The sequence below is a fragment of the Bos mutus genome, chromosome 18, assembly GCF_027580195.1.
Source record: "Bos mutus isolate GX-2022 chromosome 18, NWIPB_WYAK_1.1, whole genome shotgun sequence".
Classification (NCBI taxonomy): Eukaryota; Metazoa; Chordata; class Mammalia; order Artiodactyla; family Bovidae; genus Bos; species Bos mutus.
The window spans coordinates 33942758-33965455 of record NC_091634.1 but is presented as its reverse complement, the minus strand read 5'-3'; positions in this window follow the sequence as shown (position 1 = coordinate 33965455).

Below are 22698 nucleotides of genomic sequence, written 5' to 3'. Positions count from 1 at the left end.
CATGCTAAGGCAGTGACTCTCAAATGTTGACACACATCAGAAATACCACGTGGAAGGATGTTCATTGAAGATTTAGTCTCAATAGCCTAGAAATGGAAACAACCTAAGTGTTCGTCTGAAGATACATGGATAAAGAAAATGTTACACATGCACACACACACACAAGCTTGAATATTATTCATCTATAAAAAGGAAGGAAATCCTACAATTTGGGACAACATGGATTAACTTTGAGAGCATTGTGTGAAGGAAATAAGTCATACAGAGAAAAATAAATACTGCATAATTCCACTTATATTTGGAATTGAAATAAGTTGACTCAGAAACAGTGGATTTGTGGTTACTAGAGGTTGGTAATGGCACCCCACTCCAGTACTCTTGCCTGGAAAATCCCATGGACAGAGGAGCCTGGTGGGCTGCAGTCCATGGGGTCGCTGAGTTGGACACGACTGAGCGACTTCACTTTCACTTTTCACTTTCATGCACTGGAGAAGGAAATGGCAACCCACTCCAGTGTTCTTGGCTGGAGAATCCCAGGGATGGGGGAGCCTGGTGGGCTGCTGTCTATGGGGTTGCACAGAGTCGGACACGACAGAAGCGACTTAGCAGCAGCAGCAGAGGTTGGTTGGAGGCAGAGGGTGCAGAGAGATAATGTTTTTAGTCAAAGGATACAGATTTCCCATTACATGATAAATAAGTTCCAGGAAACTAATGTACAGCTTGGTGATGATAATTAACAATACTATATCAGATACTTGAAAGTTGCTGAGAGTACATCTCAAACATTCTCACCAGTGCTAAACAACAGAACAAAATATTAGTAACTATTGAGGTGATGGGTGTATTTACTAACCGTATTGTAGTAGTCATTTTGTAATATATATACCTGTATCCAGTTGTCATGTTGTACTTTTTAAAGATACACAATATTATATATCACTTATAGCTCAGTAAAGCCAGAAACATTTTTTTATAAAGAACAAGTCCTAGAGGGTTTATTAGAACACAGATTGCTGAGTTCCACCCCCAGAGCTTCTGATTCAATAAATTCAGAATTTGCATTTTTAGCAAATCCCTGATTGATACTGATGCTCCTGATCCAGGGACAGCACTTTGAGAACCACAGTGCTAAAGCACTATTTGCATTTTATCCTGAAGATATTGATACTGACAGATGTTAATTTTAATCATGCTCTCCAGAAGCATATGGATTATTTCTAATCCCTCTTTTACCATATCTTCAAGATTTCAAAATTGTTTTTATATGACAGCTAAGTCCACTTTCATCCAGGATAAATTTAGCTTGTTCCGTGAAATATTCTTAGAACCAACAGCTATCAGAACACTTACTATCCTGAGAATGCCCTAGTTTGTTTTAAAATATGACTAAGTATAGTGTCAAAAACATAACCTGCTATTTTGCATGTGATGTGGCCAGGAAAGATTGTGAGGATATGAAGTTTGCCTTTAGACAGACCATATGCTCTTACTGATGTTGCCTAAATGAGAATTATCTGATTTAGCAAGAAAAAACCTACTATTTAACATCACACTTGTTTCCACAAAATCCCTGGGGCTTTCCCTCAGCAGGAGATTACTTGATGACAATTAGGAGGTGAAAAAGTAGCTTTTATATTCATGATAACAAATGGTTTTGTTTACGTCTATATTTCTAGCATCTAGAGAAATGCTTGGTGCTCAAGAAATATTTGCTCAGTGAGTTATTGAATGGATAACATCTCACGCATTTGCAGATTTCAGCATGGCCTTTAAATGGTATATCAAAATTAGATTTTTACCCCTAAGTGTTGCTGTAAGGAATGACTTCATTGACGGCCTCACTGCATCCTTATCCCTTCTTCCTCCTCCTCATACAGATGCTTGTACCAAGTATATTCAGAGATTCTGTCTCTTTCTTCTTAAATGATAATGTGAGAATCACAAAATAATAGAATTTGACAGCCATCTCAAGTATTCTGTTACATATATTGGGATGTTGATGATTTAGGTTCAGTGATCTGGCCTCTCTATATCTTTCTCCTTGGTCCTGAAAACAGACCCTAAGTAAAATGAGTATAAGAAAGTAAAAGTAAAGGAAAAGACACATTATGTGTGTTTGTCTATGTTAGGTAGATTTAAAATTTTTTACTTCTCACAAGAATATGTTAAGAAGGTGTTTCTTGTTCCATCATATTAATAAGGAAACTGAGATTGAGAGACATTGGGTAGATTAGTCATAGTAATATTAACTATGAAGGAGAGGATTTGAGTGGAAAGAATAAGTAGATTAAAGATACCTTCCTGTCATCTATGTCTTAACTAGTATGGATGACCCATCTATCTAACAGGTTATGAGTGACTATAAAAATACAGATGAAAGTAACAATACTGCATTAAATAAATAAGCCTGTTGATGGAAGAACCTCTGTCTTTATTAAAAAATATACTATTTGAGTTGAGATAATTGTTAAAATTTGGGGAACAATATTTTGTAAACCTTATTACAGTCTTGGTGTTCTACTGCTGCTGCTGCTGCTGGTAAGTCACTTCAGTTGTGTCCAACTCTGTGCGACCCCTTAGATGGCAGCCCACCAGGCTCCCCCATCCCTGGGATTCTCCAGGCAAGAACACTGGAGTGGGTTGCCATTTCCTTCTCCAATTCATGAAAGTGAAAAGTGAAAGTGAAGTCACTCAGTCGTGTCCGACTCTTAGCGACCCCATGGACTGCAGCCAGGCTCCTCTGTCCATGGGATTTTCCAGGCAAGAGTACTGGAGTGAGATGCCCTTGCCTTCTCTGTGGTATTCTACTAGAGACTCAGAAAAGGTAGATGTTACAATGTGTTTAAATAGGTGAATGGAGGGACCTACACATAAAATAATTAGATATTATAAATAAAAAGAAGAAATGAACCTGGAAGAGTTGTGGGGATGAGGTAACAATTATAAATCTTAGAAATTATTTTATATGAACTATATATGTAATATATAAGTGTTAGTTGTTCAGTCCTGTCCGACTCCCTGTAAGCCCATGACTATAGCCCACTAGGCTCCTCTGTTCATGGAATTCTCCAGGCAAGAATACTGGAGTGGGTTGTCATTCCCTTCTTCTGGGGATCTTCCCAACCCAGGTATCAAACTTGGGTCTCCTGCATTGCAGGCAGATTCTTCACCATCTGAACCACCAGGGAAGTCCATATAGTATATAATATATATAAATTTGATGATACACCTGTGTGTAATGAGTAACTCTGAATAGTTAATGAGGAAATTAGTGATTTTTAAGAGTGTAGTGAAGAATTTATTCAGAACTCAACCTAAAAAAGGCAAAATATGTATATATTTTTAAAAGCTGAATGAGAAGTTTAGAGCAATGGAGGATAGATTGCAAATTCAAAATGTGTCAGTTATTTCAGAACGAGTAAATGGAGGCAAGTGTATAAAAGCAACATTTAAATTTGTGTTTTCTATAATTAAAGCAAGGCATTGGTCCTTAGCTCAAAGAAACTGACTGAATGTAGTGCAACATAAATAAAGTAACTTGTAGCCTAGACACATCCTAGTGAAACCAAAGATTGGTGACAGTCTTAAAATCTACAGGAAATTTGAGGCAGATTATCATAAAGTTAAGTAGACTGACAGCAAACTTCCCATCAACAATGAAAGATGCAAGAAAGTAACATGGTCATATCTTCAGAACTGGGGAAAAATAAGGTACAGATTAGGTAATTTTCCCTTAATTTTGAAAAACAAATGCATTTTCAGAATTAAGTAAAAGATATCCATTCAGAAATCCTCACAAAAAGAATATTAAATCATGCTCTTGAACAGTAATAAAAGGGGGTATAGAATAAAATAGAGAAGTTTGGATAGAGCTGTGTAGAGCTAATGCATTAATTTTTTTATGTTTGAAAAGAGTTTAAACTATAAAATAATAACAAGCTGGAAATTTCCCAGTGATGGAAGTATGCTAAAATGAATGTCACAGTTTACTCAAACTTAGAAATACTAAATGACTAGATTTGTTAGAAAGATTTATGAGTGTTTATATATGTAATATTTAATGTAAGTTATTATTTAAAGAACAGAAATTTAAGCTTTACTTTTAGAATCTATAGCTGGAAATACATAAGGATACTAAATTTTAAGTTGGCAAAAGAGGGGTACTTTTTCTGCCCCCTTCTGATGCCTATGTCAGAAGCTTTCTCTATCTCCTTTATACTTTAATAAAACTTTATTACACAAAAGCTCTGAGCGATCAAGCCTCGTCTCTGGCCCCAGATTGAATTCTCCTCTGGGGGCCAAGAATCCCGATGTCTTCATGTGATTCAACAACAACCTTTCATCTTGGGGGCTCGTCTGGGATCCTTCAGGACAAGGTAAGGATGCTTGGAGCTTTAGTTCTTTGTTCTCTTAGCGAACACGTTTTCTGCTGTGCTTTACTAACTACCGTGTGCTTGTGTGAATGAATGACAGGCCCTGCGTGAAGCAAGTAAGGAGCCCTGCTCTGTGGTTCCACGGTGATCTCATACGGCTTATGGCAGAAACCTGTTGGGGGGTTATACCAACCTGCCAACGGCACCCAATGTCTCCTTCAGGAGCTGACCAGAAATGGGCAAAGCGTGTGGACCAAACTCTCCTTTCTCGGTCAAACTTTTCAGTCTCTTGACCATTGCATAAATCCCTGGGAATTAGAAGTACTAACCTAATCTATCGGCTCTTAGACTTTCAAGGGACTTGTGATCTATACTGTTATTGTGTACTGTGGCTTAGGTCCCAAACTTGGATTGGTAGTCAAGAAAGCGCCTAGCCTCACTAGGAATCGAAAGTTTGGAAGCTAGATGAAGCTCTAGCTCCCAGAACATCTCTGAGGTTAAAGGTTACTCAGATAGGGACTGCAATGGGTTTTTTTCCTTTGGTAACACTGGCTCTTAGTGGATCAGAGGAGGCTGTTATACTGGTGTGGTGATGCTTGGTAAGTTAGCAAAAGATATAGGAGAAAAAATGATGGCAAATAATAAAAATTTTAAGTCCAAATGTTGCAGGAAGGGGGACCCTTCCTGGGCCCAAAACTGGGCTCTTGTCAAACACTCGGAAATGAATTGTCCGAGGAGACACATGTGCTGACAAAGCAAGAGATTTTATTGGGAAAGGGCACCCGGGTGGAGAGCAGTAGGGTAAGGGAACCTAGGAGAACTGCTCTGACATATGACTTGCAGTCTTGGGTTTTACAGTGATGGGATTAGTTTCTGGGCTGTCCTTAGCCAATCATTCTGACTCAGAGTCCTTCCTGGTGGTGTGTGCCTTGTTAAGCCAAGATGGATGCCAGAGAGAAGGATTCTGGGGTGTGGTCGGACACATAGTTCTCCTTTTGACCTTTCCCAAACTCTTCCCGTTTGGTGGAGGCTTATTAGTTTCCTGTTCCTTACCAGGACCTCCTGTCATAAAACAACTCATGCAAATGGTTACTATGGTGCCTGGCCAGGGTGGGCGGTTTCAGTGTGCTTCCCATAACACAAATATGCAAGCAATTATAAATGTAACTAGCATAGTATCACTAATTAGAATCAGAGATTATCTGACTTGATTTTAAAAATAACCAACTATTTTGTATTCATAAGAAAAACAATATTGCACATTATGAAAGAAGACCAAAAGGTTGGGGGAAATGTCTGTGCAAACACTAAACAAATACAACCACTATGACAGTATCAATGTCATGATTAATTTAAAAAAATTAATAGAAATGAAAGAGGTAAAACTGCCATGTTTGCTAATGTTAAATTTGTAAGTTGTTGTATATTTGTAAGATAGAAATACCATTAAGTGTTTAAAATGAATAAAACATATCAATGTGGATAATAATCTTATACAATGCTGCGCATTAAAAAAGAAAGCAAAATACCACACACAGTGTTTTATAAACTTTAAAGCATTCAAAATACCAACAGTATGTGTGTACATGCTTGAGAATGATAAATGCCAAATTTAGAACAATGGTTACCCTCCAAACAGGGACTCTTGTAAAAGTTTAATTACAAAGGATTAAAAAATGCTCTTAAGAAATCTTAGAAGTTAATAAATAGAAATATAAGTCTAATAAAGCAGATAGAGATAAAACAATACAACCTGTTTTGGAGCTAACACCTTGTGAGTATGGGAGTGTGCTTGTGTGCCTGCTTGTGCGTGTGTGTGTAGTGGATAGGGTGAGGGGACATTTGCTGTTTGAATCTTCACCTCTTTTCTTGCCTGAGACTAGAACACCAAGCCATAATTAGCAATCCAGGCCACTAGGCAGAAGAATGAGGAAATCAATATGCGAAACTCCTTTCTTTAGAGGTTTCAACTCTCAGAGGCAATGACTTAAGCTTTGCCAGGCTTGTTCAGCCTTTCCTAACCCTCCTTCTGCTCTGATTATTCTCGTCAGCTCATTCCCATCAGTCACCGTCCTCACGGAGTTCCCAGGCAATCACACAAACCCAGTTTGCATCTGTCAGGCTCTGCCTGAAAAAGTCTGAATTCATGCAAATGTCGCTTCTCAGCCTGTAAAACCCAGAGAGGGGTTCTCTCATTCAACAGATGGGCCACAGGCAAATCGTGAGAGAAGTGGCCCTGGCCTTTCCTGTTTCAGTAACATGAAATTTAAGTAATTCACTCTTATCTCGAAAAGCTTTTCTTTTTTAATTTTCAGTTTAATATTGGCACTTACTAACTCATATGATTTATAAATAGAACAATGGCAACCTTATTCAGATGATGATATCAGTAGGGAAGTAACATGGTATGTTAGAAAAAGCTCAAAAAAAAAAAAAAAAAAAAAGGCTCATACTTCATCATTGAATCTGGTTTTAAATCCTTAGTCACTTGACAGCAGATTTGGGGGAGACGGCTTATCTCCCAAGCAACCACTCTTCAGACCTTACTGGTGCTGCCCAGGTTGGCTTTATTTTGCCCCCTAGACACATCTTGCTCCAGTCCCCCTGCCCCTCATTTTGTTTCCCAGCTACAATTGCTTACATTCTTTTTTTTTTTTTGCCATTTCTTTCCACCATGTCTTTGCAAAGCTTGCTGCTCTTCCTAGAATGATTCCCGTCCTAAATCCCACTCCACTCCGTTGTGTTAATCTCTACTCTGTCTTCAGATTGCACTTAGTCATCACTTTCTCAGGGGTACATCACTAAAAAGATAAGTTCCCTCTGTAATATACTCTCAGAGCAGCACATGCATTTAGCTATATCAAAAAATTACTTTTATTTCTGTGCTTCTTTTATTAACGTACCTGCCCAGTAATGATGTAAAGCTGAGAGTGTTGGACTACATTTATTTTGTGCTTCCAACACCTCACTGCATTCAAGAACCAAGGAAAGGAGAGGGTGGGTGGGAGGAATTCGTAGATTTAGATTGACACGTATACACTATTGATACTGTGCATAAGATATATTACTAATGAGAATGTACTGTATAAAACAGGGAACTCTACTTAATTCACTATGGTGACCTAAATGGTAAGGAAATCCAAAAGGGAGGGAATATATTAATATGTATATGTATGGCTGATTCTTTTTGCTGTACAGTAGAAATTAACACAACACGGTAAAGCAAGTATATTCCAATAAAAATTAGTTTAAAAAATTCCACTGTTACTTGAAGCCCCAATTTACTATCTGGCTTCTGCCAGTCCTGCCAGGCTGAGAGGATAGTAAAGGACCAAGAATAAAGAACCATCTGTTTCAAGGTACCAGAGTGACTCTACAGATAAACAATAGCTTGAATTCTTTAACTATAGACATCTCTGATTATGTTTTTAAAATTAACTTGAAGCAATTTTTAGAATTCTATTTTATTATTTTTTTTTGCTGTGCTGGGTCTTCATTGCTGTGCGGCCTTTTTCTGGTTGCTGTGAAGGGGGACCACCCTCCAGCTGTGATGCAAAGGCTCTGCTATTGAGCATGGGCTCCAGGGTGTGTGGTTCACTAGTTGTGGCTCCCAGCACAGGCTCATTAGTTGTGGTGCAAGGGTTTGCGCCACAGCATGTGAGATCTTCCCGGATCAGGGATTGAACCCACGTCCCCTGCCTTGGCAGGCGGATTCTCCACTATTGAGCCACCAGTGAAGCCCTGAGTAGTTTTAGATTTGTCTAAAAGTCACAAAGATAGTACAGAGTTCTCATAACCCTGCACCTGATTCATTCTGTTATTAAAATCTCACAGTGGTACAGTTTGATTGTTATAGCTAATGAAACATTATTGACATGTTGTTAATTGAAGTCCACACTTTGTTAATATTTCTTTAGTTTTTATCTAATGTCTCTTTTTTATTTGTTCTAGTATTCCATCCAAGATAACCGTCATCGTGTCTTCTAAGTATCCAGTAGCTGAGAATATTTCTCAGTTTTTTGTTTATGATAGCATTGATCGTTTTAAGGAGTAGTGGTTAGGTATTTTATATAATTATATATATAAAGACATATATATATATATGTCTTTCAGTTTGGGCTCGTCTGATAGTTTTCTCCCAGTTATACTAGAGCTATGGGTTTTGGGGAGGAAGACCACAGAGATGAAGTGCATTCTTATATTAAGGATACGTATTGTCAACATAACTTATCACTGGTGATGTTAACGCTGATCACCTGGCTGAGGTTTTCCTACTGTGCAGTTACTTTTTTCTCCCTGTTCTATACAGTATTTTTTAGAAGGAAGTCACTATGGGCAATCCACACTTAAGGGGTAAAAAATTAAGCTTCACCTACTTGCAAGTTCAATATATAAATCATTTGAAATTCTTCTGTGTGAAATATGTGTCTCTTTTTCTTTGTTTTATTTTATTCACTCATTTATTTATGTTGATGTGGACTCATGCATTTTCATTTGTCTTCATTATGGGAAGCAAATTTTATTTTTTACTAAGCTCAAAAGAGTTAATAGGGACATCCTTATATGTACTCAAGACTAACATTCCAAATACCTCCCTGGTCCACAGTATCATAGCACCTTAACTCTGTTCAATATAATTTCACTCCACAGCACATGAGAACATACTAAGATATACTGACTTCAGCTCATAAAATATGTATAATTCATTTCTCCATACTGAAAAGAAGTTTTTAAGTCCCTTTTCTTTTTCTTTGATTTTTCCATTGCTGAACAACAAACTTCCCCTAAACTTAGTGAGATAGATCAACCACTTATATGCTCCTGAATTCTGTAGATTCGGGATTTCAGTGGGGGTACAGAGGAGATGAATTGATTCTGCTCTCCTACACCTGTGATCTCAGTTGGATTTTCAAAGGCTCAGGGGGAGGTGGTAACTCTGTATCAGTGGGTTGGGATCACTTGAAGCCTTGTTCACTTACATGTCTAACAATTTATGCTGATTGTTAATTGGGAACTAAACTGAGTCTGTCATTCAGAACAACTACATTTTGCATCTTTATGTAGTCTGGGATTTCTCATAATGGTGACTGGATTACAAAAATGAGATTATCACAGAGAGAGACAGGAGTGGTGCCACCTTTCATGACTTGGCCATGGCTGTTGTTTGTCATTTCTTTCCCTGTGATACCCTACCAATTGATACAGTATCAGTTGTACACCCAGCGTCTAGAGGAGGAAACACTGATTTAATTTCTTGATGGACATGGAAAGGTCCTGGGGAAGCATGCTGGATAATTCATAGATTTGTAGCCATTTTTGAAAAATAAAATCTACTACCCTTTATGTAAAAAAAAAAATATATATATATATATATATATATATATATTTGATTGGAGGATAATTGATTTAAAATATTGTGTTGGTTTCTGCCATACATCAACATGAATCAGCCATGGATATACATATATCCCCTTCCTCTTGAAACTCCCACCCACCTCCCACCTCATCCCACCCCATCGGTTGTCACAGAGCACTGGCTTCAGCTCGCTGTGTCATACGGCAAATTCCCACTGGCTAATGTGTATGTTTCAGTGTTATTCTCTGAATCTGTTCCTCCCTCTCCTTCTCCTGCTGTGTCCATGTCTTTTATTTATGTCTGCATCTCTGTTGCTGCCCTAGGTTCATCAGTACCATTTTTGTGGATTCCATATATTTACATTCAGTTCAGTTCAGTTCAGTCGTGTCCGACTCTTTGCGACCCCATGAATCGCAGCACGCCAGGCCTCCCTATTCACCACCAACTCCCGGAGTTCACCCAGACTCACGTCCATCGAGTCAGTGATGCCATCCAGCCATCTCATCCTCTGTCGTCCCCTTCTCCTCCTGCCCCCAATCCCTCCCAGCATCAGAGTCTTTTCCAATGAGTCAACTCATTGGAATGAGTCAACTCCAAAGTACTGGAATTTCAGCTTTAGCATCATTTACATTAGTATATGTTATTTGTTTTTCTCTGTTTGACTTACTTCACCCTGTATAACAGGCTCTAAGTTCATTCATCTCACTAGAGCTGACTCAAATTCATTCTTTTGTATGGCTGAGTAATATTCCATTGTATATATGTACTGCAGCTTCTTTATCTATTCATCTGTCGATAGACATCTAGGTTGCTTCTATGTCCTGGCTGTTGTATATAGTGCTGTGATGAACACTGTGATGAACATGTGTCTTTCAGAATTGTGATTTTCTCAGGATATACATCCAGTAGTGGAATTGCTGGGTCATATTGTAGTTTTATTCCTAGTCTTTAAAAAATCACCACACTGTTCTCCATAGTGCATACGTGCATGCTAAGTTGCTTCAGTCGTGTCCAACTCTGTGTGACCCTATGGACAGTAGCCTGCCAGGCTCCTCTGTTCATGGGATTCTCCAGGCAAGAATATTGGAGTGGACTGTCATCCTGACCTCCAGGGAATCTTCCCAGCCCAGGAATTGAATTCACATCTCTTATGTCTCCTGCATTAGCAGGCAGATGCTTAACTACTAGCCCCACATAGGAAGCCCCATTCTTCCTAGTGGCTGTGTCCATTTAGATTCCCATGATTATGCAAGAAGCTTCCCTTTTCTCCACATCTTTTCCAGCATTTATTGTCTGTAGATTTTCTGATAATGGTCATTCTGATGGGTGTGGGGTGATATCTCATTATAGTTTTGATTTGCATTTCTCTAATGATGCCAAGTTGGACTGTGAAGAAAGCTGAGTGCTGAAGAATTGATGCTTTTGAACTGTGGTGTTGGAGAAGACTCTTGAGAGTCCCTTGGACTGCAAGGAGATCCAACCAGTCCATTCTGAAGGAGATCAGCCCTGGGATTTCTTTGGAAGGAATAATGCTAAAGCTGAAACTCCAGTACTTTGGCCACCTCATGTGAAGAGTTGACTCATTGGAAAAGACTCTGATGCTGGGAGGGATTGGGGGCAAGAGGAGAAGGGGATGACAGAGGATGAGATGGCTGGATGGTATCACTGACTCGATGGATGTGAGTCTGGGTGAACTCCGGGAGTTGGTGATGGACAGGGAGGCCTGGCATGCTGTGATTCATGGGGTCACAAAGAGTTGGATACGACTGAGCGACTTCATTTTCACTTTCATGCATTGGAGAAGGAAATGGCAACCCACTCCAGTGTTCTTGCCTGGAGAATCCCACGGATAGGGGAGCCTGGTGGGCTGCCGTCTATGGGGTCGCACAGAGTTGGACACGACTGAAGCGACTTAGCAGCAGCAGCAGCAGTTGCTTCATTTGCAATTATTTTCACCCATTCTGAGGATTGTCTTTTCATATTGCTTATGGTTTCTTTTGCTATGCAAAAGCTTCTGTTTAATTAGGTCACTTTTTTTTATTTTTTGTTTTTATCTCTATTACTCTAGTAGGTGGGTTATAGAGGATCTTGTGATTTTTGTCAAAGAATGTTCTATTTTTTCCTCTAAGAGTTTCACAGTTTATGCTCTTACATTTAAGTCTTTAATCCATTTGAGTTTATCTCTGTGAATGATGTTAGAAAGTATTCTAATTTCATTTTTTATACATAGCTGTCCAGTTTTCCCAACACCACTTACTGAAGAGATGATCTTTTCTCCATTGTATATTCTTGCCTCCTTTGGCAAAGATAAGGTGCCTGTAGATGTGTGGGTTTATTTCTGGCTTTCTGTCTTGTTCCCTTGGCCTATATTTCTGTTTTCATGCCAGTACCATACTGTCTTGATGACTTGTTACCCCCTCTTAAGATCACTTACTGGGACCACTTGGGATTACCAGGTGCTGTCATTCTGAGTTTATGATGGCTCTTGACAAAAGTATCTCCAATTACTTAACTATCTTTAAATAACTAGTCAGTAAATTTGGGTCATTTTGTCTAATCTACTACCATACGTTACTAGTCATGGCTCCTCCAGGTCCTCATTCATTTTTAATCTCTACTGCCCTGCTTCCTTGGAACTCTAGAATTTCTTCTCTATAAACACGATTACAGCAAACAACAACAACAAAAAAAGAGAGGCATTACCAATAATTTTAAAAGATGGTCCAAAACAAATCGGAAAATGAAGTTTTCTCAAGTAGTTTTTAATTGGAAAAATATAGCCAATGAATGGAAAACAAATGTCTGTGATTGACCAGAGGAGTACAGTAGACATGTCCGATTGGCCTGGTGGGCTACAGACCACAGAGAGGCATAGTCGAACATGACTGAGTGACTAAACAACAACAACGAAGAGAATTCATCTGACCTTCACCTAGGGAATTCTACTGTGAGCAGATTAACTTATTGTCAAGAAAAAGCAAATCTTGATTCTATAATATTAGTGATGTTGTGAAATAAATTGGAGTGAGACCATGAACGTTTATAAACCAGGCTTGTGAATCAATGTCACTAAAAGGATTAGAATGCCAATCACTGGTTTTCCCCCAAATCTCCAACAAATATAACCCAACCAGGACTTATTTCATATAGAGAATTAACTGTAAACTGCTTATATAATTCAGAAGAAATGTGCATCCTAAATCGCTTTAGTCATGTCCAACTCTTTGCAACCCTATGGACTGTAGCCCTCCAGGCTCCTCTGTGCATGGGATTCTCCAGTAAAGAATATTGGAGTGGGTTATTTCTTACTCCAGGGGATCTTCCCGACCCAGGGATCAAACTCGCATTCTCCTCCCTTATTATGTCTCCTACATTGGCAGGCGGGTTCTTTACCACTAATGCCACCTGGGAAACTCTCCAAATGGAGACTAGTGCATGGATGTTCCTTTGGCTTCACAAATTCTCATTGCTTTGCTTCCTACTGATATTGGAAACGCATGAGGAACCATATACTTTAGCAGTGATATTCAGTGTTATTAATGTTTCTGTTAAAGTAAATTTTAAGAATTTCCAAATGCTAAATCTAAGAGCACTGCTTGAGTTAGTGCACGTACATGAATCAGAGATGAGCAGAGGCGCCACATTGCACATTGAGTGTTGTCCTTCTTAGTTTAGAGTTACCTTACTTGGTTGAAACCACTTTATAACTGCTTTTCCTAGATATACATATTCTCTATTTTTCTTAAAGTTCTCTATTTCTTCACAGCATTTACCAAAATTTTGAATTGTATGTTTAGGCATTTATTAATTAATTTTTTCAAAAGACTATACCTTTAAAACTCCACCATGGAATACACACACAATATGTGCTTTTGTGTATAAATACATGACCTTAATATATATATACATACAAATAGTATACATATGTATAAGTATTTGTGTGTGTGTGTGTGTGTGTGTATGAGAGAGAGAGAGAGAGAATGGATGGAGAAAGAGAAGAAAAAAGAGGAGTACCAGGTAAGAAGAGTTTTTTTGAGTTATTTTTGTTTTATAGTTCATAAAGATCATTCATATTATAGGCATCTATATTGCCAACAAATTGTTTAAGATTCTTTTCCCAGAATGTACTATTTATTGCCTTATGTGGATAAATAATCCATTTTAATAAAATATAATCTTAAACCCCCTATAAATGAGGATAATATATTATTACCATAGGAATATGAGAAATTTCAAGTTTGGTTTTGTAATTGGTTTGAATTCATTGTTGATATATTATCTCAGATTGTTCAACAAAAAGCATTTTATTTTGAAAATTCAGAGATCAGTCATTCTGGTATGCTTTATTCTATTACACTCTAAAACCTTATTATTATCTAGTGAATAAAATTCTTAAGTAACAGTTTTAAAATCAGTACAGTCTATATTTTATTATCATAGATATATTACTTTTAATATACTAAGATAATATCTAATTTCAAATTTACTCAACTGTATAAAACCAATCCATTTGTAGCTTTGTAGTATAATAATATATGTTCATATTTTAAAACATGCAGTGTATTAGTATATGTATTCTCTTTCACAATAGATTGTGTGAGAAGTATTTAGTTAGGACTGAAAATATCTAGTTAGAACCAGCAGTATATTGCATTTCGTATGTGCATTAGTATAGAATATTTTTAAAATATTTAACCCTAAAATGTTTTTATAAAAAAAAAAATGGAACTTCTGCAAAGTTCCCAGTGTACTGAACATTTTGCATTCTCCAGGGATCATTTTAATGTGATGTATTCAGAAAGTTTAGTCCTATGACAGTGCCACAACATGAACAATTTTATTGAAATAGAAAACAAAGAACAAAAATATTCAATAATTGTTTTATTGATGTGAAGGGAATGAATTATTCATGACTTCAAAGTATCTGTGAATAATTCTAATTACCTGCTTTTAAAGGATATGAGGCCACTGCAAGTATATTAACAATTTTGATTGAACACCTGCTATCCAATAGTATATATTAGGCATCAGAACCAAAATTGTCTGTGTGTGTTTGTGTGTATTTCTGATTTTCTAGGTGATCATTATTTACGGTGCTTTATTGGCTTCTGATATAATGCTTTGATAGTTGTAAAAATAGATCATTTAAGGTGTTAAAACCAGGTTATTCCTAACTTGAATGCATTATGCGTTTTCCAACAATCTCTATTCATTTGCAGCTTTGGGATACATTTTGAAACATGGCAAATGGTTACTAAGAAGATTTTCTGGGATATGGACTCACTTATATACCTTTGCATTCTCCTCAGTGACTGGTGGAGAAGGCAGTGGCACCCCACTCTGGTACTCTTGCCTGGAAAATCCCATGGATGGAGGAGCCTGGAAGGCTGCAGTCCATGGGGTCGCTGAGGGTCAGACGTGACTGAGCGACTTCACTTTCACTTTTCACTTTCATGCATTGGAGAAGGAAATGGCAACCCACTCCAGTGTTCTTGCCTGGAGAATCCCAGGGATGGGGGAGCCTGGTAGGCTGCCGTCTGTGGGGTCGCACAGAGTCGGACACGACTGACGTGACTCAGCAGCAGCAGCAGCAGCAGCAGCAGCAGCAGCAGTGACTGGTGGATAAAAGCAGTGTTATGTTGGCCACTAACCAGCTGCTTGGACCCAGACTTTTTGGATTTACCATCCCCACCCGCATCTGCACCTGTGATTCAGCTGCTACTACGGTGATAGTGGCACCATCTGCCCAGTTAATTGGCTAAACTAGCTCAGGAATTTGAGTGTCAAACTTGACTTAAGGAAGCAGGCCACATCTAATCAGGCAGGGGTTCTGGGCTATTCTATTGTCTTTATCTTTTTAAAAATTTCTCTTCTTTCCTATCCCTCTGCTACTTGCTAATTCATCAGCATTTGCACCTAGAATTTCACTGAAATTACAGCATGTCTATTTAATTATATTTCTATTCTATTGCCTCTTTTCATAATATTTTCCATAACATATTTGAGGTGGTAAATTCTGTACACTGGATACTTACCATTCCACATTCCTTTCTGAATCCTTCACATTAAATACTGCTGGGTTGAGGGAAAGTTCTTAATATGTCTTACAATATCTACTTTTTTTTCCCCCCTCTCATCTGGACTTTTTCTGTCTCTCTGCATTTGTTGATTAATATCTTTCCCCTCAAATTCTGTGACCCCATGAAGACTACAAATGTTGTTTGGTATAGAATATATCCTCAAATAAATGCATACAGAATACATGTCATGGCTAAGTAATATATACCTTAGATTTTAAATGTGTGTTTAAAATGGTACCTATTAAGTTTAGAGATAAAAAGATATTATATACTAGCTTGTGAAAGGAATTTATTTAACCAAATGGTAGCTGGTCTGTGCATTTGCATGGTACTCAACAAATCAAGTCAAATGAATATTATGCCAAATACAGAGTAGGCTAAATTTTGGTACAAGAAAAGCTTACCATTTTCCTTTGTTTACAGTTGTTGAATTTTTTCAAATTATTTTTGTCTATTTGTAAAGCATAAGTGGATCTTTGAAAAAATACCTTCTCACTCTGTTTTTTTAGCATGACAGTATATCAGACTATAGTGAGACATAATGTCTACAATTCCAGAAAGAATCCTTGGTCCTTGACCCTGAAAACAATAAGGGTTCAACATTTCTCTCTAGGATAAATCTAGAAATGCATTTCTTATATAGCTGATCAAAAGACAAATTGGTCCCTAAGGAGAGGGGGAAAAAAACGTGCTAGGGAAAAAGAAGAATTTAAATTAAAAGTACTTTTGGTGACCATTCAAAGTTTAATCTGTGAGTTAAAATGAAGCTTTAAGGAACAAGTCAAGACATATTTTACTACATCTTTGGGGAAATGAAATACAGGTAATACTGCCCTCTTTCAGTGGTGAAGAAATATGCTTGGAAAGTTTTCTCAGTAGTTCAACAAGAGTACTTCAAAAACAAATATCTATCCCAGCATTGGGCAAACGTCTCATCTGTACAGATAATGTAGGCATTTTTTGTCTCTAATTTTTACAGCCATATGGCAATTAGGATTATATCATCTTTTCTAGTGTAGAGTCTGAGTCTTCATTTAATTAGTCTCAATATCTGGGATAGAACCTGGAAATGAACACAATGAATTTGTTTTTTTCCCTAATGTTCTGCACTACATTCTACTTAATTGATCATATTAAAAGATAGATATGTGTATCTGTGTACACATATGTATACATATATATATATATGTATTATAATGTATATATATACACACACACATATATATATATTGTTTTTATGATTATATATTATAATCCTGCCAAGGATGTGAATCATTCATTGTCCAGTATATCCTTACCATAGTCATTTCTTCATCTCTGTTATTAGAGCCAATGTGTAGGTATGACCGTGCTTCTGTTTAATCAACACTTATTTTAAGAAATGACCCCAAAGTGCAAGATTAGTGATGCTGGTAATCTTCCAGAAAGAATTAAGTGAAAAGATCAAAGTTCTTAATAAGGAAAGAAATACAGTAAGAACAAGTCTTTTATCTGTGAAATTAAAAATAAGGAAAAATTATTGTGGTTGTTAAAGTCATGTCCAGCTCTTTGAAACTTCATGGACTACAGCACACCACGCTCCTCTGTCCTCCACTATCTTTCAGAGTTTGCTCAAAGTCGTGCCCTTCGAGTCAATGACACTATCTAACCATCTCATCCTCTGCCCCCAAATTTTCCTTTTGGCTTCAGTCTCTACCAGTATCAGGGTCTTTTCCAATGAGTTGGCTCTTCGTATCAGATGGCCAAAGTATTGGAGTTTCAGCTTCAGCATCAGTGTTTGCAATGAATATTCAGTGTTGATTTCCTTTAGGATTGACTGATTTGATCTGCTTGCAGTCCAAGGGACTCTTGAGAGTCTTCTCCAACACCACAAGTCAAAAGCATCAATTGTTTGGTGCTCAGCCTTCTTTAAGGTCCAGCTCTTATATCTGTATGTGATAGCTGGAAAAATCATAGCTTTGTGTAAACGGACCTTTGTTGGCAAGGTGGTATCTCTGCTTTTTAATACACTGTCTAGTTGTGTCATAGCTTTCCTTCCAAGAAACAAGTCTCTCTAATTTCATGGCTGCAGTCATGGTCCGTAGTGATTTAGGAGCCCAAGAAAATAAAATCTGTTACTGTTTCTTTCTTATCTATTTGCCATGAAGTGATGGGACCGGATGCCATGATCTTTGTTTTTTGAATGCCATTTTAAGCCAGCCTTTTCACTCTCCTCTTTCACCCTCATCAAGAGGCTCTTTAGTTCCTCTTCACTTTCTGCCATTTGAGTGGTGTCATCTGCATATCTGAAGCTGTTGATATTTCTACTGGCAAACTTGATTACAGCTTGGGATTCATTCAACATGGCATCTCACACAATATACCCTGCATATAAGTTAAATAAGCAGGGTGACAATATACAGCCTTGATGTATTCCTTTCCAAATTTGGAACCAGTGTGTTGTTCCATATCTGGTTCTAATTGTTGCTTCTTGACCTGCAAACAGGTTTCTTAGGAGACAGGAAAGCTGGTCTGGTATTTCCGTCTCTTCAAGAAGTTTCCAGTTTATTGTGATCAACACAGTCAAACTCATTTGTTGAGTTAGTGAAGCAGATGTTTTTATGTAATTCCCTTGTTTTCTCTATGTTCCAAGGAATGTTGGCAGTTTGATTTCCGGTTCCTCTGCCTTTTGTAAATTCAGCTTTCATATCTGGAAGTTCTTGGTTCACATAATGCTGAAGCCTAGTTTGAAGGATTTTGAGTATCACCTTGCAAGCATGTGAAATGAGCACAATTGTATGCTAGCAGAAACATTCTTTGGCATTCCCCTTTTTTGGGATGGAAATGAAAACTGAGCTTTTCCAGTCCTGTGTCCACTGCTGAGTTTTCCATATTTGCTGACATATTGAATTCAGCACTTTAACAGCATCGTCTTTGAGGATTTTAAATAGCTTAGCTAGAATTCCATCACCTCCACTAGCTTTGTTTGTAGTAATTCTTCCTAAGGCCCACTTAACTTCACACTCCAGGATGTCTGGTTCTAGGTGAGTGGCCACACCATCATGGTTATCCAGATCTTTTAAACCTTTTTTGTACATTTTTTTCTGTGTATTCTTGCCATCTCTTCTTAATTTCTTCTGCTTCTCCTAGGTCCTTACTGTTTCTGTTTTTTATTGTGCTGATCCTTGCATGAAATTTTTCCTTCATAATTCCAATTTCCTTGAAGAGATCTCTAGTCTTTTCCATTGTATTGTTTTACTCCATTCATTTAAGAAGGCCTTCTTATTTTTCCTTGCTATTCTCTGGAACTCTGCATTCAGTTGGGTATATCTTTACTTTCTCCCTTGCCTTTCATTTCTCTCCTTTCCTCAGCTTTAATATTCGTAAAGCCTCCTCAGACAACCATTTTGGCTTCCTGCATTTCTTTTTCTTTGGTATGGATAGTTTTAGTCACTGTCTCCTGACAGTGTTAGGAACCTCCTTTCATAGTTCTCAATGCACTCTGCCTCCCAGCTCTAATCCCTTGAATCTATTCATCACCTCCACTGTATAATCATAAGGGATTTTGATTATGATTGGTTTTCCATTTTGATTATGATTGGAAAGCCTAGTGGTTTTCCCTGATTTTCTCAATTTAACCCTGAATTTTCTAATAAGGAGCTCATGATATGAACAACAGTCAACTGCAGATCTTATTTTTCTTACTGTATAGAGCTTCTCCATCTTTAGCTGCAAAGAACATAATCAGTCTGCTTTTGGTATTGACTGTCTGGTGATGTCCATTTGTAGAGTCATTCCTTGTGTTTTTGGAAAGGGGTGTTTGCTATGACCAGTTTGTTTTCTTGACAAAACTCTGTTAACTTTTGCCCTGCTTCATTTTGTACTCCAAGGCCAAACTTATCTATTGTTTGGATGTTACTTGATTCTTGCTGTGCATTATAACCTCTATGATGAAAAGGACATCTTCTTTTTGGTGTTAGTTCTAGAAGGTCTTGTAGGTCTTGAAGTGGTCAACTTTAGCTTCTTTGGCATTAGTGGTTGGGCTATAGACTTGCATTACTGTGAAATTGAATGATTTGTCTTAAAAATGAACTGAGATCATTCCATCATTATTGACATTGCACCCAAGTACTTCATTTAAAACTCTTTTGTTATCTTTGAGGACTATTCTATTTCTTTTAAGAGATTCTTGCCCACGGTAGTAGATAGAATGATCATCTAGATTGAATGCAGCCCTTTGAATGCAGAGTTCCATAGAATAGCAAAGAGAGATAAGAAAGATTTCCTCAGTGATCAATGAAAAGAAATAGAGGAAAACAATAGAATGGGAAATCTAGAGGTCTCTTCAAGACAATTAGAGATACCAAGGGGACTTTTCATGCAAAGATGGGCACAATAAAGGACAGAAATGATATGGACCTAACAGAAGCAGAAGATATTAAGAAGAGGTGGCAAGAATACACAGAAGAATTATACAAAAAAGATCTTCATGACCCAGATAATCACGATGGTGTGATCACTCACCTAGAGCCAGACATCCTGGAATGCGAAGTCAAGTGGGGCTTAGGAAGCATCACTATAAACAAAGCTAGTGGAGATGATGGAATTCCAGTGGAGCTATTTCAAATCCTAAAAGATGATGCTGTGAAAGTGCTGCACTCAATATGCCAGCAAATTTGGAAAACTCAGCAGTGGCCACAAGACTGGAAAAGGTCAGTTTTCATTCCCATCTCACAAAAGGGCAGTGCCAAAGAATGCTCAACTACCACACTATTTCACTCATCTCACAGGCTAGCAAAATAATGCTCAAATTCTCCAAGCCAGGCTTCAACAGGATGTGAACCATGAACTTCCAGATGTTTAAGATGGATTTAGAAAAGGCAGAGGAACCAGAGATCAAAGCCAACATCCGTTGGATCATCAAAAAAGCAAGAGAGCTCCAGAAAAACATCTACTTCTGCTTTATTGACTATGCCAAAGCCTTTGACTGTGTGGATCACAACAAACTGGAAAATTCTTCAAGAGATGGGAATGCCAGACCACCTGACCTGCCTCCTGAGAAATCTGTATGCAGGCCAAAAACAACAGTTAGAACTGGACATAGAACAGCAGACTGGTTCTAAATCAGGCTGTATATTGTTATATATATATATATATATATTGTATATTGTTATGTGTATATATATATATATATATATGTCAAGGCTGTATATTGTTACCCTGCTTATTTAACTTATATGCAGAGTACATCATGAGAAATGCTGGACTGGAAGAAGCACAAGCTGGAATCAAGATTGCCAGGAGAAATATCAGTAACCTCAGATATGCAGATGACACCATCCTTATGGCAGAAAGTGAAGAAGAACTAAAGAGCCTTATGATGAATGTGAAAGAGGAGAGTGAAAAAGTTGTGTTAAAACTCAACTTTCAAAAAAAAAAAAACCTCAGCTTTCAGAAAGCTAAGATCATGGCATCTGGTCTCATCACTTCATGGCAAATAGATGGGGAAACAGTAGAAACAGTGGCTGACTTTATTTTTTTGGTCTCCAAAATCACTGCTGATGGTGATTGCAGTCACGAAATTAAAAGATGCTTACTCCTTGGAAGGAAAGTTATGACCAACCTAGACAGCATATTAAAAAGCAGAGACATTACTTTGCCAACAAAGGTCCATCTAGTCAAGGCTATGGTTTTTCCAGTAGTCATATATGGATGTGAGAGTTGGACTATAAAGAAAGCTAAGTGTCAAAAAATTGATGCTTTTGAAGTGTGGTGTTGGAGAAGACTCTTGAGATCCCGCTGGACAGCAAGGGGATCCAACCAGTCCATTCTAAAGGAACTCAGTTCTGAATATTCATTGGTGGGACTGATGCTAAAGCTGAAACTCCAATAATCTGGCCACCTGATGCAAAGAACTGACTCATGTGAAAAGAAGCAGATGCTGGAAAGATTGTAGGTGGGAGAAGAAGGGAACCACAGAGGATGAAATGATTGCATCACGGACTCAATGGACGTGAGTTTAAGTAAACTCTGGGAGTTGGTGATGGACAGGAGGCCTGGTGTGTTGCAGTCCATGGGGTCACAGAGGGTGGGACATGACTGAGTGACAGACTGAACTGAAATATCCATTTTAGTTCACTGATTCCTAAGATGTCAGTGTTCAGTCTTTCCATCTCCTGGTTGACTACATCCAGTTTACCTTGACTCATGCACCTAACATTTCAAGTTCCTGTGCAGTATTGTTTTTGCATCATTGGACTTTATTTTCACCACCGGGCATATCCATAGTTAAGTGTTATTTCTGCTTTGATCCAGCCACTTCATTCTTTCTGGAGCTATTTGTAATTGCCGTCTGTTCTTCTCCAGTCATATTGGACACCTTCCAACCTGGGGGGCTCATCTGCTGGTGTTAATATAGTTTTGCCTTTAAATACTGTTCATGGGGTTCTCATAGCAAGAATATTGGAGTGGTTTGCCCTTCCCTCTTTCTGTGAACCACATTTTGTCTGAACTCTTCACTGTGACCCGTACATCTTATGTGGCCCCGCATGGTATGACTTTATGAATTTGAGCTTTTTTTTTTTTTTTTTTTTTTTTTGCACTTCAAACTGCAAAGTTATGGCCACATTGCATGGTTAGTTAACATGCAAAAGGTATTACTGTTTCAAATTAATATATTTGGGGAAAGAGGTAGAGAGAGGTACCACTATCACACAATTTTATTGGGGTACATTAGTGTAATTTTCTATTTTATTTTCAGTTATTAATGCTAATTTATTTCTGTGCCTAATCTATAAATTAAACTATCATAGGTATGTATGCATAGGAAAAAAAGCATAAAGTGTATAGTATTTGGTACTATCCATGGTTTCAAGTATCCCCTAAGTGTCTACAAATATATTCCCCACAG